A 23,070-nucleotide genomic window follows, 5' to 3' on the forward strand; every position below is an offset into this window, starting at 1 on the left:
TAGATAGATGGGCTGTTTACAGATGGGCTATGTACAGGTGCAGTGATCTGTAAGCTGCTCTGACAGCTGGTGCTTAAAGCTAGTGAGGGAGATGTGAGTCTCCAGCTTCAGAGATTTTTGCAATTCGTTCCAGTCACAGATGGCACTGTGATAGACTACATCCAGTTTGTTGAGTAGAGTGTTGGAGGCTATTTTATAGATGACATCACCAAAGTCGAGGATCGGTAGGATGGTCAGTTTTACGAGGGTATGTTTGGCAGCATGAGTGAAGGATGCTTTGTTACGATATAGGAAGCCGATTCTAGATTTAATTTTGGATTGGTGATGCTTAATGTGAGTCTGGAAGGAGAGTTTACAGTCTAACCAGACATCCAGGTATTTGTAGTTGTCCACATATTCTAAGTCAGAGCCGTCCAGAGTAGTGATGCTGGACGGGCAAGCAGGTGCGGGCAGTGATCGATTGAATAGCATGCATTTAGTTGTACTTGCATTTTAGAGCAGTTGGAGGCCACGGAAGTAGAGTTGTATGGCATCGAAGCTCGTCTTGAGGTTAGTTAACACAGTGTCCAAGGAGGGGCCAGAAGTATACAGAATGGTGTCGTCTGCATAGAGGTGGATCAGAGAATCACCAGCAGCAAGAGCAACATCATTGATGTATACAGAAAAGAGAGTCTGACCGAGAATTGAACCCTGTGGCACACCCATAGAGAGTGTCAGAGGTCCGGACAACAGTCCGTCCGATTTGACACACTGAACTCTATCAGAGAAGTAGTTGGTAAACCAGGTGAGGCAATCATTTGAGAAACCAAGGCTGTCGAGTCTGCCAATAAGAATGTTGTGATTGACAGAGTCGAAAGCCTTGGCCAGGTCAATAAATATGGCTGCACAGTAATGTCTCTTATCGATGGCGGTTATGATGTCGTTTAGAACCTTGAGCGTGGCTGAGGTGCACCCATGACCAGCTCTGAAACCAGATTGCATAGCGGAGGAGGTACGGTGGGATTCTAAATGGTCAGTAATCTGTTTGTTAACTTGGCTTTCAAAGACCTTAGAAAGACACGGTAGGATAGATATAGGTCTGTAGCAGTTTGGGTCTAGAGTGTCACCCCCTTTGAAGAGGGGGATGACCGCGGCAGCTTTTCAATATTTGGGAATCTCAGACGATACGAAAGAGAGGTTGAACAGGCTACTAATAGGGGTTGCAACAATTTCGGCAGATAATTTTATAAAGAGAGGGTCCAGATTGTCTAGCCCGTGTCATGTTTGTCATTTATTATCATGTCTTGTCCCTGTGCTCCCCATTCTATTCGTTTCCCTCTGCTGGTCTTATTAGGTTCTTTCCCTCTTTCTATCCCTCTCTCTCCCCCTCCCTCTCTCACTCTCTCGCTCTCTCTTCTCTCTATCGTTCCGTTCCTGCTCCCAGCTGTTCCTATTCCCCTAATCATCATTTAGTCTTCCCACACCTGTTCCCGATCCTTTCCCCTGATTAGAGTCCCTATTTCTTCCTTTGTGTTCCGTTCCTGTCCTGTCGGTTCCTTGTTTAGAATTCACCGTGCTGTGATTGTGTATCGCCCTGTCCTGTCGTGTTTTTGCCTTCATCAGATGCTGCGTGTGAGCAGGTGTCTCTGTCAGCTACGGCCTGCGCCTACCCGAAGCGACCTGCAGTCTGTGGCCGCTTCTCCTGTTATTCCCCTCAACAGACTAGAGGATTTCTGTTATTCCCTGTTTGGACATTTCCTGTTAAGGATTCAGGATTTGTCGTTTTCTGTTTGGACTTGAATAAACTCTGTTTCTGTTAAGTCGCTTTTGGGTCCTCTTTCACCTGCATGACAGAAGGAACCGACCAAGGAATGGACCCAGCGACTTCAGACGCTCGTTACACTGCCGTCAAGATCCAAGGAGCCATGCTCGGCAGACACGAGCAGGAATTGTCTGCTGCTCGCCATGCCGTGGAGAACCTGGCCGCTCAGGTTTCCGACCTCTCTGGACAGTTCCAGAGTCTACGTCTCGTGCCACCTGTTACTTCCTGGCCTGCCGAGCCTCCAGAACCTAGGGTTAATAACCCACCTTGCTACTCCGGGCAGCCCACTGAGTGCCGCTCCCTTCTCACGCAGTGTGAGATTGTGTTCTCTCTCCAACCCAACACATACTCTAGAGAGAGAGCTCGGGTTGCTTACGTCATTTCACTCCTTACTGGCCGGGCTCGAGAATGGGGCACAGCTATCTGGGAGGCAAGGGCTGATTGCTCTAACAAGTTCCAGAACTTTAAAGAGGAGATGATTCGGGTTTTTGACCGTTCAGTTTTTGGTAGGGAGGCTTCTAGGGCCCTGGCTTCCTTATGCCAAGGTGAACGGTCCATAACGGATTATTCTATTGAGTTTCGCACTCTTGCTGCCTCTAGTGAGTGGAACGAGCCGGCGCTGCTCGCTCGTTTTCTGGAGGGACTCCACGCAGTGGTTAAGGATGAGATTCTCTCCCGGGAGGTTCCTTCAGATGTGGACTCTTTGATTGCTCTCGCCATCCGCATAGAACGACGGGTAGATCTTCGTCACCGGGCTCGTGGAAGAGAGCTCGCATCAACGGTGTTTCCCTGCTCCGCATCGCAACCATCTCCCTCCTCTGGCTTTGAGACTGAGCCCATGCAGCTGGGAGGGATTCGCATCTCGACTAAGGAGAGGGAACGGAGGATCACCAACCGCCTGTGCCTCTATTGCGGAGTTGCTGGACATTTTGTTAATTCATGTCCAGTAAGAGGCCAGAGCCCATCAGTAAGCGGAGGGCTACTGGTGAGCGCTACTACTCAGGTTTCTTCATCTAGATCTTGTACTACTATGTCGGTCCATCTACGCTGGACCGGTTCGGGTGCTACATGCAGTGCCTTGATTGACTCTGGGGCTGAGGGTTGTTTCATGGACGAAGCATGGGTTCGGAAACATAACATTCCTTTCAGACCGTTAGACAAGCCTACGCCCATGTTTGCCTTAGATGGTAGTCATCTTCCCAGTATCAAATTTGAGACACTACCTTTAACTCTCACAGTATCTGGTAACCACAGTGAGACTATTTCTTTTTTGATTTTCCGTTCACCGTTTACACCTGTTGTTTTGGGTCATCCCTGGCTAGTATGTCATAATCCTTCTATTAATTGGTCTAGTAATTCTATCCTATCCTGGAACGTTTCTTGTCATGTGAAGTGTTTAATGTCTGCCATCCCTCCCGTTTCTTCTGTCCCTACTTCTCAGGAGGAACCTGGCGATTTGACAGGAGTGCCGGAGGAATATCATGATCTGCGCACGGTCTTCAGTCGGTCCCGAGCCAACTCCCTTCCTCCTCACCGGTCGTATGATTGTAGTATTGATCTCCTTCCGGGGACCACTCCTCCTCGAGGTAGACTATACTCTCTGTCGGCTCCCGAACGTAAGGCTCTCGAGGATTATTTGTCTGTGTCTCTTGACGCCGGTACCATAGTGCCTTCTTCTTCTCCGGCCGGGGCGGGGTTCTTTTTGTTAAGAAGAAGGACGGTACTCTGCGCCCCTGCGTGGATTATCGAGGGCTGAATGACATAACGGTTAAGAATCGTTATCCGCTTCCCCTTATGTCATCAGCCTTCGAGATTCTGCAGGGAGCCAGGTGCTTTACTAAGTTGGACCTTCGTAACGCTTACCATCTCGTGCGCATCAGAGAGGGGGACGAGTGGAAAACGGCGTTTAACACTCCGTTAGGGCATTTTGAGTACCGGGTTCTGCCGTTCGGTCTCGCCAATGCGCCAGCTGTTTTTCAGGCATTAGTTAATGATGTTCTGAGAGACATGCTGAACATCTTTGTTTTTGTCTATCTTGACGATATCCTGATTTTTTCTCCGTCACTCGAGATTCATGTTCAGCACGTTCGACGTGTTCTACAGCGCCTTTTAGAGAATTGTCTCTACGTAAAGGCTAAGAAGTGCTCTTTTCATGTCTCCTCCGTTACTTTTCTCGGTTCCGTTATTTCCGCTGAAGGCATTCAGATGGATTCCGCTAAGGTCCAAGCTGTCAGTGATTGGCCCGTTCCAAGGTCACGTGTCGAGTTGCAGCGCTTTTTAGGTTTCGCTAATTTCTATCGGCGTTTCATTCGTAATTTCGGTCAAGTTGCTGCCCCTCTCACAGCTCTTACTTCTGTCAAGACGTGTTTTAAGTGGTCCGGTTCCGCCCAGGGAGCTTTTGATCTTCTTAAAGAACGTTTTACGTCCGCTCCTATCCTCGTTACTCCTGACGTCACTAGACAATTCATTGTCGAGGTTGACGCTTCAGAGGTAGGCGTGGGAGCCATTCTATCCCAGCGCTTCCAGTCTGACGATAAGGTTCATCCTTGCGCTTATTTTTCTCATCGCCTGTCGCCATCTGAGCGCAACTATGATGTGGGTAACCGTGAACTGCTCGCCATCCGCTTAGCCCTAGGCGAATGGCGACAGTGGTTGGAGGGGGCGACCGTTCCTTTTGTCGTTTGGACAGACCATAAGAACCTTGAGTACATCCGTTCTGCCAAACGACTTAATGCCCGTCAAGCTCGTTGGGCGTTGTTTTTCGCTCGTTTCGAGTTTGTGATTTCTTACCGTCCGGGTAGCAAGAACACCAAGCCTGATGCCTTATCCCGTCTGTTTAGTTCTTCTGTGGCTTCTACTGATCCCGAGGGGATTCTTCCTTATGGGCGTGTTGTCGGGTTAACAGTCTGGGGAATTGAAAGACAGGTTAAGCAAGCACTCACGCACACTGCGTCGCCGCGCGCTTGTCCTAGTAACCTCCTTTTCGTCCCTGTTTCCACTCGTCTGGCTGTTCTTCAGTGGGCTCACTCTGCCAAGTTAGCTGGTCATCCCGGTGTTCGAGGCACTCTTGCGTCTATTCGCCAGCGCTTTTGGTGGCCGACTCAGGAGCGTGACACGCGCCGTTTCGTGGCTGCTTGTTCGGACTGCGCGCAGACTAAGTCGGGTAACTCTCCTCCTGCCGGTCGTCTCAGACCGCTCCCCATTCCTTCTCGACCATGGTCTCACATCGCCTTAGACTTCATTACCGGTCTGCCTTTGTCTGCGGGGAAGACTGTGAGAGCCGCCAATAAACGCAGGATTAAGAGTCCAAGGTATTGTTGCGGCCAGAGAGTGTGGCTTTCCACTCGCAACCTTCCTCTTACGACAGCTTCTCGTAAGTTGACTCCGCGGTTCATTGGTCCGTTCCGTGTCTCCCAGGTCGTCAATCCTGTCGCTGTGCGACTGCTTCTTCCGCGACATCTTCGTCGCGTCCATCCTGTCTTCCATGTCTCCTGTGTTAAGCCCTTTCTTCGCACCCCGTTCGTCTTCCCTCCCCCTCCCGTCCTTGTCGAGCGCACCTATTTACAAGGTACATAAGATCATGGACATGCGTTCTCGGGGACGGGGTCACCAATACTTAGTGGATTGGGAGGGTTACGGTCCTGAGGAGAGGAGTTGGGTTCCGTCTCGGGACGTGCTGGACCGTTCACTCATCGATGATTTCCTCCGTTGCCGCCAGGATTCCTCCTCGAGTGCGCCAGGAGGCGCTCGGTGAGTGGGGGGTACTGTCATGTTTGTCATTTATTATCATGTCTTGTCCCTGTGCTCCCCATTCTATTCGTTTCCCTCTGCTGGTCTTATTAGGTTCTTTCCCTCTTTCTATCCCTCTCTCTCCCCCTCCCTCTCTCACTCTCTCGCTCTCTCTTCTCTCTATCGTTCCGTTCCTGCTCCCAGCTGTTCCTATTCCCCTAATCATCATTTAGTCTTCCCACACCTGTTCCCGATCCTTTCCCCTGATTAGAGTCCCTATTTCTTCCTTTGTGTTCCGTTCCTGTCCTGTCGGTTCCTTGTTTAGAATTCACCGTGCTGTGATTGTGTATCGCCCTGTCCTGTCGTGTTTTTGCCTTCATCAGATGCTGCGTGTGAGCAGGTGTCTCTGTCAGCTACGGCCTGCGCCTACCCGAAGCGACCTGCAGTCTGTGGCCGCTTCTCCTGTTATTCCCCTCTACAGACTAGAGGATTTCTGTTATTCCCTGTTTGGACATTTCCTGTTAAGGATTCAGGATTTGTCGTTTTCTGTTTGGACTTGAATAAACTCTGTTTCTGTTAAGTCGCTTTTGGGTCCTCTTTCACCTGCATGACAGCCCGGCTGATTTGTAGGGGTCCAGAATTGCTGCTCTTTCAGAACATCAGCTATCTGGATTTGGGTAAAGGAGAAATGGTGAGGGCTTTGGCGGGTTCCTATGGAGGGTGCCGGGCAGTTGACCGGGGTAGGGGTAGCCAAGTGGAGAGCATGGCCAGCCGTAGAGAAATGCTTATTGAAATTCTCAATTATATTGGATTTATCGGTGGTGACAGTGTTTCATAGCCTCAGAGCAGTGGGCAGCTGGGAGGAGGTACTACAGGATGCAAATTTCTGTTTGAAAAAGCTTGCCTTAGCTTTTCTAAATGCCTGTATATATATAACTTCCCTGAAAAGTTGCATATCACGGGGGCTATTCGATGCTAATGCAGAACGCCACAGGATGTTTTTGTGCTGGTCAAGGGCAGACAGATCTGGAGTGAACCAAAGACTATATCTATTCCTAGTTCTACATTTTTTGAGAGGGGCATGCTTATTTAAGATGGTGAGGAGGGCAATTTTAAAGAATAGCCAGGCATCATCTACTGACGGGATGAGGTCACTGTCATTCCAGGATACCCTGGCCAGGTCGATTGGAAAGGCCTGCTCGCAGAAGTGTTTCTGGTAGCGTTTGACAGTGATGAGGGGTGGTCGTTTGATCGCAGACCCATTACGGATGCAGGCAATGAGGCAGTGCTTGCTGAGATCTTGATTGAAAACGGCAGAGGTGTATTTGGAGGGCAAATTAGTTAAGATAACATCTATGAGGGTGCCCGTGTTTACTGATTTGGGGTTGTACCTGGTAGGTTCATTGATAATTTGTGTGAGATTGAGGGCATCAAGCTTAGTTTGTAGGATGGCCGGGGTGTTAAGCATGTCCCAGTTTAGGTCACCTAGTAGCACCAGCTCAGAAGATAGATGGGGGGCAATTAATTCACATATAGTATCGAGGGCACAGCTGGGGGCAGTGGGAGGTCTATAGCAAGCGGCAACAGTGAGAGACTTGTTTCTGGAAAGGTACATTTTTAGAAGTAGAAGCTCAAATTGTTTGGGTATAGACTTAGCCTGCAGAATTCTGTATTACTTTCTATCTTTGCAGTAGATTGCAACACCGCCCCCTTTGGCAGTTCTATCTTGGTGGAAAACGTTATAGTTAGCAATGGAGATTTCAGGGTTTTGGTGGTTTTCCTTAGCCAGGATTCGGACACAGCTATGACATCTGGGTTGGCAGAGTGTGCTAAAGCAGTGAGTAAAACAAACTTAGGGAGTAGGCTTCTAATGTTAACATGTATGAAACCAAGGCTTTTACGTTTACAGAAGTCAACAAATGAGAGCACCTGGGGGGTGGGAGTGGAGCTAGGCACTGCAGGACCTGGATTAACCTCTACATCACCAGAGGAACAGAGGAGAAGTTGGATAAGGGTACGGCTAAAGACTATACGAACTGGCCCTCTACCACGTTCAGAACAGAAGGCATAGTGTACAGACAAAGGTAAGGTGGGATGTGAGTACATTGCAGATAAACCTAGGCATTGAGTAATGAAGAGAGACATATAGTCTCTAGAGATGTTTAAACCAGGTGATGTCATCGCATATGTAGGAGGTGGAACAACATGGTTGGTTAAGGCATACTGAGCAGGGCTAGAGGCTCTACAGTGAAATAAGACATTAATCACTAACCAGGACAGTAATGGACAAGGCATATTGATATTAGAGAGAGGCATGCATAGCCAAGTGAACATATGGGTCCAGTGAGTGGTTTGGCTGGCTGGGGACACGGCGATTCACACAGTTAGCAGGCTAACAAGCTAACAGTTAGTAGGCCGGAGCTAGCAGCTAGTAGACCAGAGCAAGCTAGCAGTTAGCAGGCCGGGTTAGTAAGCAAGCAGTTAGCATGGGCTAGCAGTTAGTAGACCAGGGCAAGCTAGCAGTTAGCAGACCGGGTTAACAAGCAAGCAGTTAGCAAGGTCTAGTAGTTAGCAGACCGGGCAGGTAAGCTAGTAGTTAAAAGACCGGGTTAGCAAGCAAGCAGTTAGCAAGGGCTAGCAGTTAGCAGACCGGGCAGGCAAGCTAGCAGTTTGCAGACCAGGGCCCGGCAGTGTAGCAGTTAGCAGACCGGGTTAGCAAGCAAGCAGATAGAAGGGGCTAGAAAGTTAGCCTTTGGGGAGGGGGGGGGGGGGGGCGTCGTGATGGTGGTAAGTCTGTTTTTGCCTCTTCGTGCGGTGACGTTGATAGACCAGTCGTGGAATTAGTAGGGTTCCAAGTAGCTCTAGGAAACTAGCAGGCCGACATTGTAGCCCAGGAGTATGCTTTGGTGGTAGCACAGGAGCCCTGGCCGGGCTAGCTTCAAGCTAAATTGGTACTTGTTCTGGGATGGAAACGCTAGCCAGGAGTAGTCATCCGGGATTGCGGTTAGCTAGTTGTGAAGATCCAGATAAAAATGTTCAGTTTGCGGTAGGAATCCGGGGATAAAAATAACAGGTCCGTTATGCTCTGGTTAGAGTCACGTTGTTCGAACTGATGAGAGCTTTCCGAGCTGAAGGTTAGCTGATGACCTCTGGCAATGGTTTGCTGACTGATATCTGGTAGTTAGCTGGCTAGCTTCAGTTGCGGGATTCCAGATCCGAAGTAAATATAAGTACTTTAGGGAAAAGGCGGGTTGCAGGAGAATGTTTAGCAAAATATTTTAAAGGATATGCAACGAAAAATATGTAAAACAATATATACAAGGGACACGACAGGACAAAGATGTGTGACTGCTACGCCATCTTGGATTAAATGGATTAAGTGGCCATGATGTGATATTTAGGTGGCCTGATTAGGAATTTAGCCAGGACACCGGGGTTAACACCCCTACTCTTACAATAAGTGCATCGGGATCTTTAGTGACCAGAGTCAGGACAGCCGTTTAAAATCCCATCCGAAAGACGACACCCTACACAGGGCAATGTCCCTAGTCACTGCCCTGGGGCAATGGGTTATTTTTTTAGACCACAGGAAAGGGTGCCTCCTACTGGCCCTCCAACACCACTTCCAGCAGCATCTGGTCTCCCATCCAGGGACTGACCACGACCAACTCAGCTTAGCTTCAGAAGCAAGCCAGCAGTGGGATGCAGGGTGGTATGCTGCTGGGTATATGTACATTCATGAGTAGAAATGTGCATAATAAGTTGCATGGACTCACTCTGTGTGCATGAATCATTTTTTACATTATTTGTTTAATGACTGCCTCATCTCTGTACCCGACATACAATTATCTGCAAGGTCCCTCGGTCGAGAAGTGCATTTCAAACACAGATTCTGTCAGGGGTGCGTAAATGGTGGCATGAAAGTCAAACGCAAGAGAGCAGAACTTGGTAAATAGCCGGAGCCTTTAATGTACATAACTACTGGCATACAAAAATAACAAAACACATGGGCACAAAACCCATATCGCTCCAGTCACATACAGCACATGTACTTACAATAAACAATTCCTGACAAGGACATGGGGGAAACAGAGGGAACATATACAACATGTAATTAGGGAATTGAAGCCAGGTAAGTGCGACAACCAGACAAAACAAATGGAACATGAAAAATAGATTGATGATGGCTGGAAGACCGGTGACTTCGACTGCCGAACACCGCCCGAACAAGGAGAGTAACCGACTTCGGAAGAAATCGTCACAGATTCAACCACATAGATCAGGGAGGTTTTCCAATGCTTCGCAAAGAAGGGCACCTATTGGCAGGGGTAAAAAAATTAAGAAGCAGCCATTCAATATCCCTTTGTGCATGGTAACGTTATTAATTGCACTTCAGGATGGTGTATCAACACACCCAGTCATTACAAAGATACAGGCGTCCTTCCTAACTCAGTTGCCAGAGAGGAAGGAAATAGCTCAGGGGTTTCACCATGAGGCCAATGGTGACTTTAAAACAGTTACAGAGTTTAACAACATTTTAGTTATCCACAATACTAATGTCATTGACATAGTAAAAAGAAGGAAGCCTGTACAGAATACAAATATTCTAAAACAGGCATCCTGTTTGCAACAAGGCGCTAAAGTAATACTGCAAAAAATGTGGCAAAGCAATTAGCTTTTTGTCCTGAATACAAAGTGTTATATTTGAGGAAATTCCAATACAACCCATTACTGAGTACCACTCTCTAAATTTTCAAGCATAGTCATGGCTGCATCATGTTATGGGTATGCTTGTAACCGTTAACGACTGGGGAGCAGAGGCAAAATCCTAGAGGAAGTCTGCTTTCTAACTGCTTTCAGTCTGCTTTCTAACGGACACTGGGAGATTCAAATGGTTGTCTAGCAATGATCAATAACCAATTTGACAGGGCTTGAAGAATTTCGAAAAGAATAATGGGCAAATATTGTACAATCCAGGTGTGCAACGCTCTTAGAAACTTACCCAGAAAGACTCACAGCTGTATTTCATTTTCAATATATTTGCAGAAATGTAAAAAAAATGTTTCACTTCGTCATTATGGGGCATTGTGTGTAGAAAATATATATCCATTTTGAATTCAGGCTGTAAACACGACAATAATGGAATAAGTCAAGTGGTATGAATACTTTCTGAAGGCACTGTTTATTATTCTTCTGGCTCTATTTGTGATATTTTACCTTGCCTCACTGTCTTGCTAGGTAATCAATCCTCTGATGACATCCGAAATGTTGTTGTCGATAACCATCTGATTGCGTGTTTGCCAACTTGCATGAGCTGCGTCTGAAGTCAACGTGATCGTATTTACTTCTATATAAACAAACAGGTTTCTGATTTGGAAGTGCGGGCGCAACTGACACGGCCCAGGAAATGGGCCTATACTGCCTAGCAGCACAATGAAGCCTGTTACATTAGCAATCCAAGAACAGATTTAGAATAACAACCATGCAAGTAGCTATACTGCAACAGAACATCACACAAGCGCTCAGCATGGGTCGTTGGAGCTCTCAATAGACTCTGTTCTGTACAAGGCTGGCGAACAAATATGGTGTGTATTGCAATATGATTTATAAACCATCTGTCTCAAATGTCTCTTACCAAAATAAACCTCCGCTGGATCATGTCTTTGCGCTCGATGGAGAACTTCAGTGGATTTATTCTCTGTCGGGAAGGATGAATTCTGGACTCAGGAACCTGTGTTCAAAATCAGAACAGAAGCAAGCATTACTAATTGAGAATGGCATACTTGCTGATGAAAAACAAGAGGAATTGCAAAAGTAAAGTCAGTGTTACTATAGCTAAATGGCATTATATAAGTGAGGCAGTGCCAGCCTGTTTGTGCCTTCATGCCAATGTTTGGTTTGACAATGACAGCAATGAAGTTGGCAAAAGTGATAGGCCTAAACATATATGGGAGCAGGCTAGCATCACATCACATTGGTTTCAATGTTATGAACACAGCTTGTTGGCTAGAAAATCCGTAACTACTTACTTTTGCAAGTGAAGCCTCGGACTGTGTTTTGTCAATGATGACAGGTTTTGGTGGAGGGGTGAATTTAGTTGGCTTTGCCATTTTCACACCCCAGCATGAGGTGACACATACAGTCCCTTGCAAAAGTATTCACCCCCTTGGAGTTTGTCCTATTTTGTACCATTACAACCTGTAATTTAAATGGATTTTTATTTAATGGACATACACAAAATAGTCCAAATTGATGAAGTGAAAAAAAATACTTGTTTCAAAAAATTCAAAAAAATAAAAAACAGAAAAGTGGTGTGTGCATATGTATTCAGGCCCTTTGCTATGAAGTCTCTAAATAAGATTTGGTGCAACCAATTACCTTCAGAAGTCACCTAATTAGTTAAATAAAGTCCAACTGTGTGCAATCCAAGTGTCCCATTTGGACCATGAAGGAAAACGCTATGTCTGGTGCAAACCCAACACCTTTCATCACCCCGAGAACACAGTGAAGCATGGTGGTGACAGCATCTGCTGTGGGGGTGTTTTTCCATCAGCAGAGACTGGGAAACTGGTCAGAAATGAAGGAATGATGGATGGTGCTAAATACAGGGAAATTCTTGAGGGAAACCTGTTTCAGAAAATTTGAGACTGGGACGGAGGTTCACTTTCCAGCAGGACAATGACTCTAAGCATACTGCTAAAGCAACACTCAAGTGGTTTAAGGGAAACATTTAAATGTATTGGAATGGCCTAGTCAAAGCCCAGACATCAATCCAATTGAGAACCTGTGGTATGACTTAAAGATTTTTGTACACCAGTGGAACCCATCCAACTTGAAGGAGCTGGAGCAGTTTTGTCTTGAAGAATGGGCAAAAATCCCAGTGGCTAGATGTGCCAAGCTTATAGAAGACATACCCCAAGAGATTCACAGCTGTAATTGCTGCAAAAGGTGCCTCTACAAAGTATTGACTTTGGGGGGTGAATAGTTATTCACGCTCAAGTTCTGTTTTTTGAATTATTTCTTGTCTGTTTCACAATAAAAAATATTTTGCATCTTCAAAGTGGTAGGCATGCTTTGTAAATCAAATGATACAACCCCCCCAAAAAAATCTATTTTAATTCCAGGTTGTAAGGCAACAAAATAGGGAAAATGCCAGGGTGGTAAATACTTTCGCAAACCACTGTAGATGTGGACAAGAACCCTAAAGAAGAAACAAAAACACTCAGTCTGTTTATAACATTGAACATTTCAATAGCAATCTCACACTAGCACAGCACTAGCTAGCTAACATCAATGTAATTTCGTAACAGTGGCTAGTTAGCTCAATATTGGAATAATGGAACCTAGCATTATTCTTTAATCCAAGGACCTTACATGTTCTGTTTAATGGGCGAATTGGCTCGAAGTCAAAACAGCCAAATGCTCCATCTAAACGTGAATCGATTCTCAATTGTGGCACGGTTCCAGAAACACAAATTCCTCTACTTTCTTATCTAAATAATTTCACAAATGCAAAATATAATATTTTGGGCGACCCAACCAAATTCAAATAAAATGTGAGTTACAGATCTGTCATTCTAATTCAAAACAAGACTACATGTGCTATTTTTATGCTTCCTGTTATAAGTAGAGTTTTTGCGTCTTTCATTTTCATTTTTGTACACCAGCTTTTTAAAAATATATGTCCAGAATATATACTGAACAAAAATATAAACGCAACATGTAAAGTTATGGTTCCATGTTTCATGAGCTGAAATAAAAGATCCCAGAAATTCTCCATATGCAAAAAAAGTTAATTTCTCTCAAATATTGTGCCGACATTTGTTTACATCCCTGTTAGTGAGCATTTCTCCTTTGCCAAGATAATCCATCCACCTGACAGGTGTGGCATGTCAAGAAGCTGATTAAACAGCATGATCATTACAGAGCTGTGTAAAAGGCTGCTAAAATGTGCAGTTTTGTCACACCACACAATGCCACAGATGTCTCAAGTTGAGGGAGCGTGCAATTGGCATGCTGACTGCAAGTGTCCACCAGAGCTGTTGCCAGAAAATTGAATGGTAATTTCTCTACCATAAGCCGCCTCCAACATCGTTTTTATAGAATTTGGCAGTATGTCCAACCGGCCTCACAACTGCAGACCACACGTAACCATGCCAGCCCAGCACCTCCACATCAGCCTTCTTCACCTGCGGAATCATCTGAGACCAGCCACCCAGACAGCTGAGGAAACAGTGGGTTTGCACAACCGAAGCTACGGACAACGAACACAATTGCATTTTATCGATGACAATTTGATCCTGAGATCCTGAGGACCATTGTAATGCCATTCATCCACCACCATCACCTCGTGTTTCAGCATGATAATGCACGGCCCCATGCCAGGTCACAAGGATATATACACAATTCCTAGAAGCGGAAAATGTCCCAATGTCCATGGCCTGCACACTCACCAGACATGCCACACATAGAGTATGTTTGGGATGCTCTGGAACAACGTGTACGAGAGCATGTTCCAGTTCCCGCCAATATCCAGCAACTTCACACAGCCATTGAAGAGGAGTGGGACAACATTCCACAGGCCACAATCAACAGCCTGATCAAATCTATGCGAAGGAGATGTGTCGCGCTGCAAGACGCAAATGGTGGCAACACCAGATACTGATTGGTTTTCTGATCCACGCGCCTATTGTTTTTTTTAAGGGATCTGTGACCAACAGATTCATATCTGTATTCCCAGTCATGTGAAATCCATAGATTAGGACATAATCAATTAATTTCAATTGACTGATTTCCTTATATTAACTGTAACTCAGTAAAATCTTTGAAATGTTGCATGTTGAGTTGATATATTTGTTCAGTGTAACTAGCACAGCTAGTCAACCCTGTCTTCCGGCTGTTTTCTGTAAACAAGGACTGTAACATGGAAATATGTCCGTGTGGGAACCCTAACCTTATAAAGATGTGTATCAATTCATTTATTTGATTTTTTTGCACACATTTTTGCACACATTTCCAGATGTGTGATCCAGATCACAACGACTGTGTCATTGCATTTTGGTGCACCAAAAGCACATTCATTTCCGATTAAACACTTTATTTGCCTTGCAGCATTGTGTTGCAGAGGCAGTTGCCATGTGTTCTGTGTGCATACTTTTGGATTTATGGAACATATGCATCAAACTGTATGCTGACTCTTCGATCACACCGACAGTGTCATTGCGCAAAATAGTAAGCAGCATTCTCTGGATATGTATGCAACAGAAGTTCAAGCCATCTATGCATACATTCCTGTGTGGACAGCCATGTTGGAAGCTGACCTTCGGGCTGACCTTGCCTGCTGTGAATTGTCACAGAATCGAAAAGGGACAAAACATGCAGTTTATCCTTTCATCCACACGATGTCACTAAAGATATACATCAAAAGGGGGCCATCAACAGAAATGGAGGAATGAGAAAATGACATGACATCCCATGCATGCATGCTTCTGATCCTAGAACATTTCACATGCAAATAGCACTTGATTTAATATTTATAACTCCAGGAATTACACTTTTTAGTTATTCAGAATCAAGATGTACTATATATGGAAATCTTACTGTGGCTGATGATGTAGGGCAGTCTAATTCTGAATGGATGATAATTAATGATGTGTTGGTGTTGAATCTCATTTCAATCAGGCATAATCATTTCATTTGAATTAAATACTGAATAAATAACCTACTCTGCAGGAGAAATGGGGGCTCCCGAATGACGCAGCAGTCTAAAGGCACTGCGTCTCAGTGCTAGAGGCGTCACTACAGACAACCTGGTTCAATTCCGGGCTGTATCACAACCGGCCGTGATTGGGAGTCCCATAGGGTGGCGCACAATTGGCCCAGCAACGTCCGGTTTTGGAAGGTGTAGGCCGCAATTGTAATTAAGAATTTGTTCTTAACTGACTTGCCTAGTTAAATAAAGGTTAAATAAAAATAAAATAAAATGAGGAGGTGGACCCACCAAAGGAGAACTTGAACCACTCACAGGGTGAGTAGCCTACACTACCACCTGTGACATAAAAGCCTGGGCCTCTTGGTAGAGGCAGTATACCTTCCCATACAGGTGCTACATGTCCCAATACCAATCAACCATAACTTACAAATTGAACTAAAAACCATAGAACAACTAAAATCGCACTTGACAACCAGTTTTGGTGAATGTAGCATCATGTTTTGTTGAGAAATTCATGGTTTGGGAAATAATTTAGCTTTTTAATGCTGGTAACATGTTGTATAAAAGCAATAAGAGGCCATAATGAAAGGCAATGCGTTCTGACATTTGTATCATGACTTTGGTGGTCTACACCAGTCAGCTTCGCCTTGTAGCTATGACCACTTCACTCACAGCCATTATAAAAATGTCAGAACACATCGCCTTATGTATTATTGCTTAAATATCCATGATGAGTCCTCTATATCTTGCCAAAATGCTACGTGCGTCCACTTATATTAGTGCACTCCTAACAACCTAAACATTACAAAACGTATATTTGATCAAATAAGCGACACGTAGCAACTTAGCAATTATATTTTTGTTGTTGATCAAATTCGACTCTCTCGTTAACTTCCAAACCAAAATTCCTCACTTCGCGGGCTTATTTTCGTAGACAGATTTTGTCTCCGTAAAACCTCTCGCTTCGTCTTTTCTTCTCTGAGATGGGCCAGCCACTTGGACACGGAGTTCGAAATAGACGTTCCCTTGTGCGTCGCCGCTTGGCTTGAGCTGTCGCTCCTTCTCTTCCTCTCGGGGATGGTGAGGTGATTCGGAGCATGAGCAATGGGACTGAGCTGACACAGAACCTAAACCCCAAAGCAACGCTGGACTTTCAGAACGCGGAGAAGAAGCCACTCGACATTTCTCGCAGTTTCAAGGATGTTCTTCCCAGATGTGCCGCCACCCATCAATTATGCACTCGTGTTGGGAATAACGTGTCTGACGGTCTTCTGCAACTTCACCAAAGGTTCCTCTGAGTTTTCAGGTTGGGAAAGCATGCGTACCCCTTTATAATTAATGCTGCTTTTGTTGAACCATTCTAGTGTGTATTATGTATATGTGACGTAAATGCTTTAAATAGTTGTTTTGGGCTACAACACGTGATACAGAAAGCCATGGTGCATGGTGGTCATTGCACAGAAAGTATTTTTGGGCTACTTTGGCTGCCTTTAGACAGGCAGCCCAATTCTTATATTGTTTCCACTAATTGGCATTTTGACCAATCACATCAGCTCTTTTTCAGAGCTGGTATAAATTGGTCAAAAGACCAATTAGTGAGCGAAACAATATATTAGAATTGGGCTACCAGTCCAAATGCAGCCTAGGTTTCAGATTTGCAGAACACAGTCCAAATGGTTATTGGTTGCAGTTTTTTACTAGCCTACTTGTTTTGTAGTCAATGGGCCCTCATTGGCGTGTTGCAACCTGTCATGCATGTGTTTGTTTCGTAGTAGGCTAAACGACCATGGCTTTTAAAGGTACACTCTGTAAGATGTGCATGTCATCAAAGAGTGGACCCCCAACACAAACGTAAACAATGGTGGTAATGTATCCCATGGCTTCACATGCAAGTGACATTGATATTCCAGGCTATATCTAGTGCTTAAGGCATGACATTCCATAGAGGAATATGACTGTGTTTTTTTGCTACATTATTCGTCAGAATATGACAACTAAGCCATAAAACAATGTTTTTGTTGTTGTAAGGTATAGAGTTGCACTAATCTCAACAAGGTAAAGTAATATTATTCCAAGTGAAGTGTAGACCTATTTCATTCTATGATTTTACAGGAAATGTTCCTGGCTTTAAGTCATGCTGAAAGCCTCATGTGCTTGGTGCCCTGGATAAACATTGTGCCCTGTTGTTTTGCTGCTTGACAATGACCCACAGGCACTTCAAATAAGTATTTTGTTTTTACTGTAGCCAGTGCCTCAGTATCAGGTATTGTAAGCCTAGGACTCTAACTCACATGTGTAAATAGAACACACATCGTGTGTGCAGATTAAGACATGACAAAATGGAGTCAATGTTTTACCTCATGAAAGCTTATACTACTACCTCACCCGGCCGGAAAAATAAATAACCCACATTCTTCCGACTTCCAACACAGCCGTATTGAGAATATTGCAAGAGCATTGGTAGATATGGATACACGTAACATTACTCATGTGGGTGTTTTCTCGCTGTTTGCCACACAGTAAAGAACCTAACCCTAACCCCTAACCCTAACCCCTAACTGGTCTATTGTAATGAATGGAAACGTAGTATGGTCCAAGCCTGCAAAGTTTCATTATGAATTCAGTTAATTTCACATGCAGAATACACAATACCAGTAGAACACAGTACTAGGGGAGACCTTTCCAGGGAGACCTCGCAAGGGAAACTTCAGAAGACACCACTGTTCTCTCATTTGAGGTTGTAGGCCAACTCTTCGCTAGCCCCCAGGACAGGCCAGCTACCTTGTTTCAGACTGAGTAGCAGCAGCAGGGAGGGACGTTTTGTTTACAGTGTCATAAACCAGGAAGAGAGCTTTGTGTCAATGTGAATTGGCTTCTAATGGGTCTCCTAATGGTTTTAAATGAGCGGACAAATGCCTGACCGGGGGCCAAGGTTTTAAAGAGCAGATGTGTTAAGTTAACTTCAAACTTCACACACAAGTTAACGTAACCCTACTTTTGTGCCCTGTTGCGTAGGTGAAAGCTGTCATTACATCTTAGAAAGGCTGAAAACTTTACATCTAGTCTCTTCAACTCAATATTGTCCAAAAATAGATTGAATCCATCGATAGGCCTGTAATGTGACCTCGGAGAAAACATGTTACACTATTTTCAAAACATTGGGTCATGGGCAGGAGTTAATTCTGCAAAATCTAGAAAATCTCTAATTCGGCAGCTTTGTAGCAACATAAACACATTTCTTGAGATAAGTGCACACAAGTTCGACTTAAGCCTAAATCATTCATTATAGTCAATGTGCGATTTGAAAAAGCATTTGACTTAAGTGCATTAGGATCCAGGTCTTGCTCATCTCGTTTCCTCTCCTTTATGACCCCTGACCTAAGACAACACGATAGACCTAAGAGTTACAGTGAAAAGTAATTGGAAACCAACTAGTCCTTATACCTATCCATTCCTCTGAAGGGGAAGGAGACAGGAAAGGAAGCCATTAAGTACAATTTAGTTGCGGCTTCCAACCATGAGACATATCGTCTAGCCTCTCCTCCCTGCAGATGTAGGCTAGGCCTAGAGACGGCCATCTTCATCAGCTTCCGTCCCCCCCCTCAGCTCCTGTCACCCTCCTCAGCTCAGCAGCAGCTGTGAATCAAAGGCTTGGTACTTGGTCTCCAGGGAGACGACAGCTGGCCAAGAATGTGCCTTGTTGCTAAAGTTCTCTGTCAGTGCCCCAGATGGCATTTGGAAGCAGAGTTATTTTCTTAACTCACATGGAATTGAATGCTGCCTAGTCATCAGTTTTTGCTTGTTGCGTTGGATTGGTCCTGTTGAGCAAACAAGATTGATTTTGGGCACTCAGGTCTCAAATTCCGAACCCCGGCCCTATTACTAATATAATTTAGGAGTTTAGGAACCAGGAATGGCATTTCCTTCCCCTTCCCCCAAAGGGACAAAGTACTGGAATCAATAGACAATTGACAATTCCTTATGCCAAAGTCCTCCTAATGAAAGTAAAGATGTGTACATATAATCAGTGCATATAAGCGCTAGTCATGCATTTCCAGTTGTCATAATGTCATGTTCGCTCTAGAAACCTAGAAATCAAGGCTAAACCAGTGCTGACAATGTTAGCTTAAATCGCATGCAAGTATAGGCGATAGGGGGATACCTAGTCAGTTGTTCAACTGAACGCATTCAACTGAAATTAACCCAACCCCTCTGAATCAGAGCAAGCATTGAATTATTTAATTCACCCGTAGATATAAAAAAACAATGTTGGTGGTAGGTAATTGAGTTCTATCTCTCCTTATCACCTCTATTATTCCAACACACATCTGCCTGAATGACTCTTTTAATGGCGCCGGAGGAGATGGCTGCCGTTTTGCGGGCTCTTAACCAAATTGTGCTATCGTGTGTGTTTTTTTGCATTCTTTGTAATTTATTTTGTACATAATGTTTCTGCCACCATCTCTTATGACCAAAAAGAGCTTCTGGATATCAGGACAGTGATTACTCACCTCGGACTGGACAAAGATTTTTCTTCGAGGGCTTGTTAGTAAGTATTTCACTTTAAGTTGTTGTACCTGTTGTATTCGGCACATGTGACAAATACAATTTTTATTTAATTCGAAAGTGGGGAGTGAGCATTTAATGTAGAAGACCCCTTGGGCTACGAGCTAGCTCTTTAAATATGCAGTCAGTCATGTCAGAAGCAGACTCATTACTTACCAACAACAGCTGCAAATTCCAATACAACTTTATCAGTGACGAATTCCCAAGATTTGTGAATCTGATCGGACCGAACAGCTAGCGCAACAGCTAAAATGGCTTTGAAAAAAACATGATTTCGGGTTTTAGGAGAGGTATCTAACAAAATAACTACACTATGCCATTCACTAATCATAAACTATTCACATATAATAGACATGTCAGTACATTTGTGGACTAAATTCATACTTACTGAACTATTAAAATGCCTTTATCTTATCCCAAGCTTTTCTTGGGGAATTGGAACCATCATCATTATCAGTACTTGGACATTGAATCATAGTGCTTGAAGCGTAGGTCCTTTTCCCAGCAATGACAGGTATACAACATTGGAACTTTAAAGGGATAGTCCATCCAGATTTCAAGTCAAAGATTCTGAAAATCATTTTGTCTAGCTAAATTACTTGTTTTGAAGTTTCTTTGCACTTAAACATTACATTAATCCACCTTTTCTATGCCTTTGGGATAACACATTCTCTCAGGCACACATTGTCTACCAGTGTGACACATGACCCCAGCTGCAGAAGTATTTTACCCCAATCTTTCTTTCGGTGTCGTCCAGCCCAAAGCGTCATGCAGGGTTTCTCCATAGGTCTCTATTATTGTAGACCCACCAGGATGTTACAGTGAACTTTCCCCCTCTCTCTCTCTTTCTGTGTCTCGTAAACCTGTGGCCGGGAGACCAGTTTAACCTCAGTCAATGGCTGTTAAATGGTCACGGGGTCAACAAAGGTCAAACCCTCTTAACTAATGTGTGTGTGTGGCTGGAGGGCTAATGATCCATCTTGCCTTCCTGTCTCTGCTCTTGATGTGAGCATACACGGAGAGTCAAAACCCACAGTTTTGTGTTTTAAATCAACATTTTCCAAAGAAGGCCACCCAAATCTTAGCATTTTGTTTGGTTGAGTTCCTTTTACTAAATGTGATGTCTGATTGAACAAAGTGTTGGAAGCTTTGCTGGTTGCTCATGTAGAGATCTATGCAAGGAGTAGAAAGATTCAGCAACAGCAGCCCATTTGGAGAGCATGCTAACCTCACCTGGGACCTCCATGTAAAACCAGCATGGACACAGGCCCACCCACTGGGGAGCCAGGCCCTGACAGGCCCACCCACTGGGGAGCCAGGCCCTGACAGGCCCACCCACTGGGGAGCCAGGCCCTGACAGGCCCACCCACTGGGGAGCCAGGCCCTGACAGGCCCACCCACTGGGGAGCCAGGCCCTGACAGGCCCACCCACTGGGGAGCCAGGCCCTGACAGGCCCACCCACTGGGGAGCCAGGCCCTGACAGGCCCACCCACTGGGGAGCCAGGCCCTGACAGGCCCACCCACTGGGGAGCCAGGCACTGACAGGCCCAACCCACTGGGGAGCCAGGCCCTGACAGGCCAACCCAATCAGATTGATGTAGTTTAAGCATTGTTGTGGACTTTCCCTCCCCCTTCTATAAAACAAGTGTGATGTATAGGACAACTTTTGCACACAGGTGCCTTTCCTTCACTGGATGGGCCTTGTGGGAACTTTTTTGGCAAAATCCCCTCATTGTTTTTTGGTGGAATTCAAGTCTAATATAAACAAGTCTAATATAAACATTCTTCTAATATGCGCTTATTTGCACTGCATCTATGACTGTATGAAAAAACGTAGCGTAATGGGCACACAACAGATAATAAAACAGTCAATAAAACATTGTTTCCCTCATACAGACAAGGCAGCGCTCATTGCCACTGTGCTCGATCCCCGACACAAGCACATGCGCTTTGTGGAGCAGCATCTCCGCCTGGAGATCAAGGAAAAGCTAACCGAAATGTAATGCAGAACCAAACTGCCGATTTCAAGTGCCAGCAATGCTGATGATGCTCACGCACACCCACATCACCTGCCCTCCACACACTTTTTGGAGAGGAATACTACACCAAATACGGGAACCAAAAAAAAACAAGTTGAGCTTTATTTCACGAGCCGTGCATCCCACCTCCGGTCAACCCACTGGTTGAGGCCCGGTAAACGAGGCCCGGTAAAATGAAGCTTAGTGTCCTGGATAAGCAGTACCTCACTGTACTGGCAACCTCGGTTCTAGCAGAGAGAGTTTGCGGGCCTTCTCGGAAATAGTCTCTGTACTCTCCTCTCCTCTGAGAATGTGGATATGCTAATTCTCTTGAATAACAATGCTTAGCAATTGTGACTTTTTATGAAAGACACAATCTGTTTACTGGTAATTTCTTTAAATGTAGCCAAGACTTTATTTATTTATTTTAGGAAAAAAGTCTGTCGTTCGGATTATGTAGCTTTTTCAAGTTAATATATTTTTCCATGTTTGACTTTTAGTTCTTATTAAGGACACTTAATGTGTTTACTTTCTTTCAACATATATATTTGTTTTGCACAATAATCAGTGTCGTTGAGTAAGATATAGTAGCCCCGTTCTGAAGACACAGCCTTTTTCAAGTTTATTGTGTTTTCCTCATGTTCAATAAATTGATCTTTATTTAATCAACTAATAGATGAAAAACAGTCACAATTAGTATGTATTATATGTAATTCACTTGTTCACTGAATGTTTTGGGTCATGTCAGGTTAATTACATGCAGTTAAAGTTGGAAGTTTACATACACCTTAACCAAATACATTTAAACTCAGTTTTTCACAATTCCTGACATTTAATCCTCATAAAAATTCCCTGTTTTAGGTCAGTTAGGATCACCACTTCATTTTAAGAATGTGAAATGTCAGAATAATAGTAGAGAATGATTTATTTCAGCTTTTATTTCTTTCATCACATTCCCTGTGGGTCAAAAGTTTACATACACTCAGTTAGTATTTGGTAACATTGCCTTTAAATGGTTTAACTTGGTCAAATGTTTCAGGTAGCCTTCCACAAGCTTCCCACCATAAGTTGGGTGAATTTTGGCCCATTCCTCCTGACAGAGCTGGTGTAACTGAGTCAGGTGTGTAGGCCTACTTGCTCGCACACGCTTTTTAGTTCTGCCAACACATTTTCTAAAGGATTGAGGTCAGGGCTTTGTGATGGCCACTCCAATATGTTGACTTTGTTGTCCTTAAGCCATTTT

At 44.5% G+C, this 23,070-nt stretch overlaps 1 protein-coding gene and 1 long non-coding RNA gene across 3 annotated transcripts in view; both read right to left on the reverse strand.

Annotated features, from left to right (window-relative positions):
• LOC123994629 (metabotropic glutamate receptor 8-like) overlaps nucleotides 1-23,070 on the reverse strand; it is a 1,038,970-nt gene that overhangs the window by 382,061 nt on the left and 633,839 nt on the right. The gene's annotated exons all lie outside the window — the stretch shown is intronic.
• Nucleotides 9,630-11,777, reverse strand: LOC123994639. Its single transcript, XR_006831686.1, has 3 exons — nucleotides 11,560-11,777; nucleotides 11,166-11,261; nucleotides 9,630-9,846 (listed from the first exon to the last, which is right to left on the reverse strand). It is a non-coding gene; the product is annotated as an uncharacterized LOC123994639 (long non-coding RNA).

This window comes from Oncorhynchus gorbuscha, linkage group LG14, assembly GCF_021184085.1.
Source record: "Oncorhynchus gorbuscha isolate QuinsamMale2020 ecotype Even-year linkage group LG14, OgorEven_v1.0, whole genome shotgun sequence".
Lineage (NCBI taxonomy): Eukaryota > Metazoa > Chordata > Actinopteri > Salmoniformes > Salmonidae > Oncorhynchus > Oncorhynchus gorbuscha.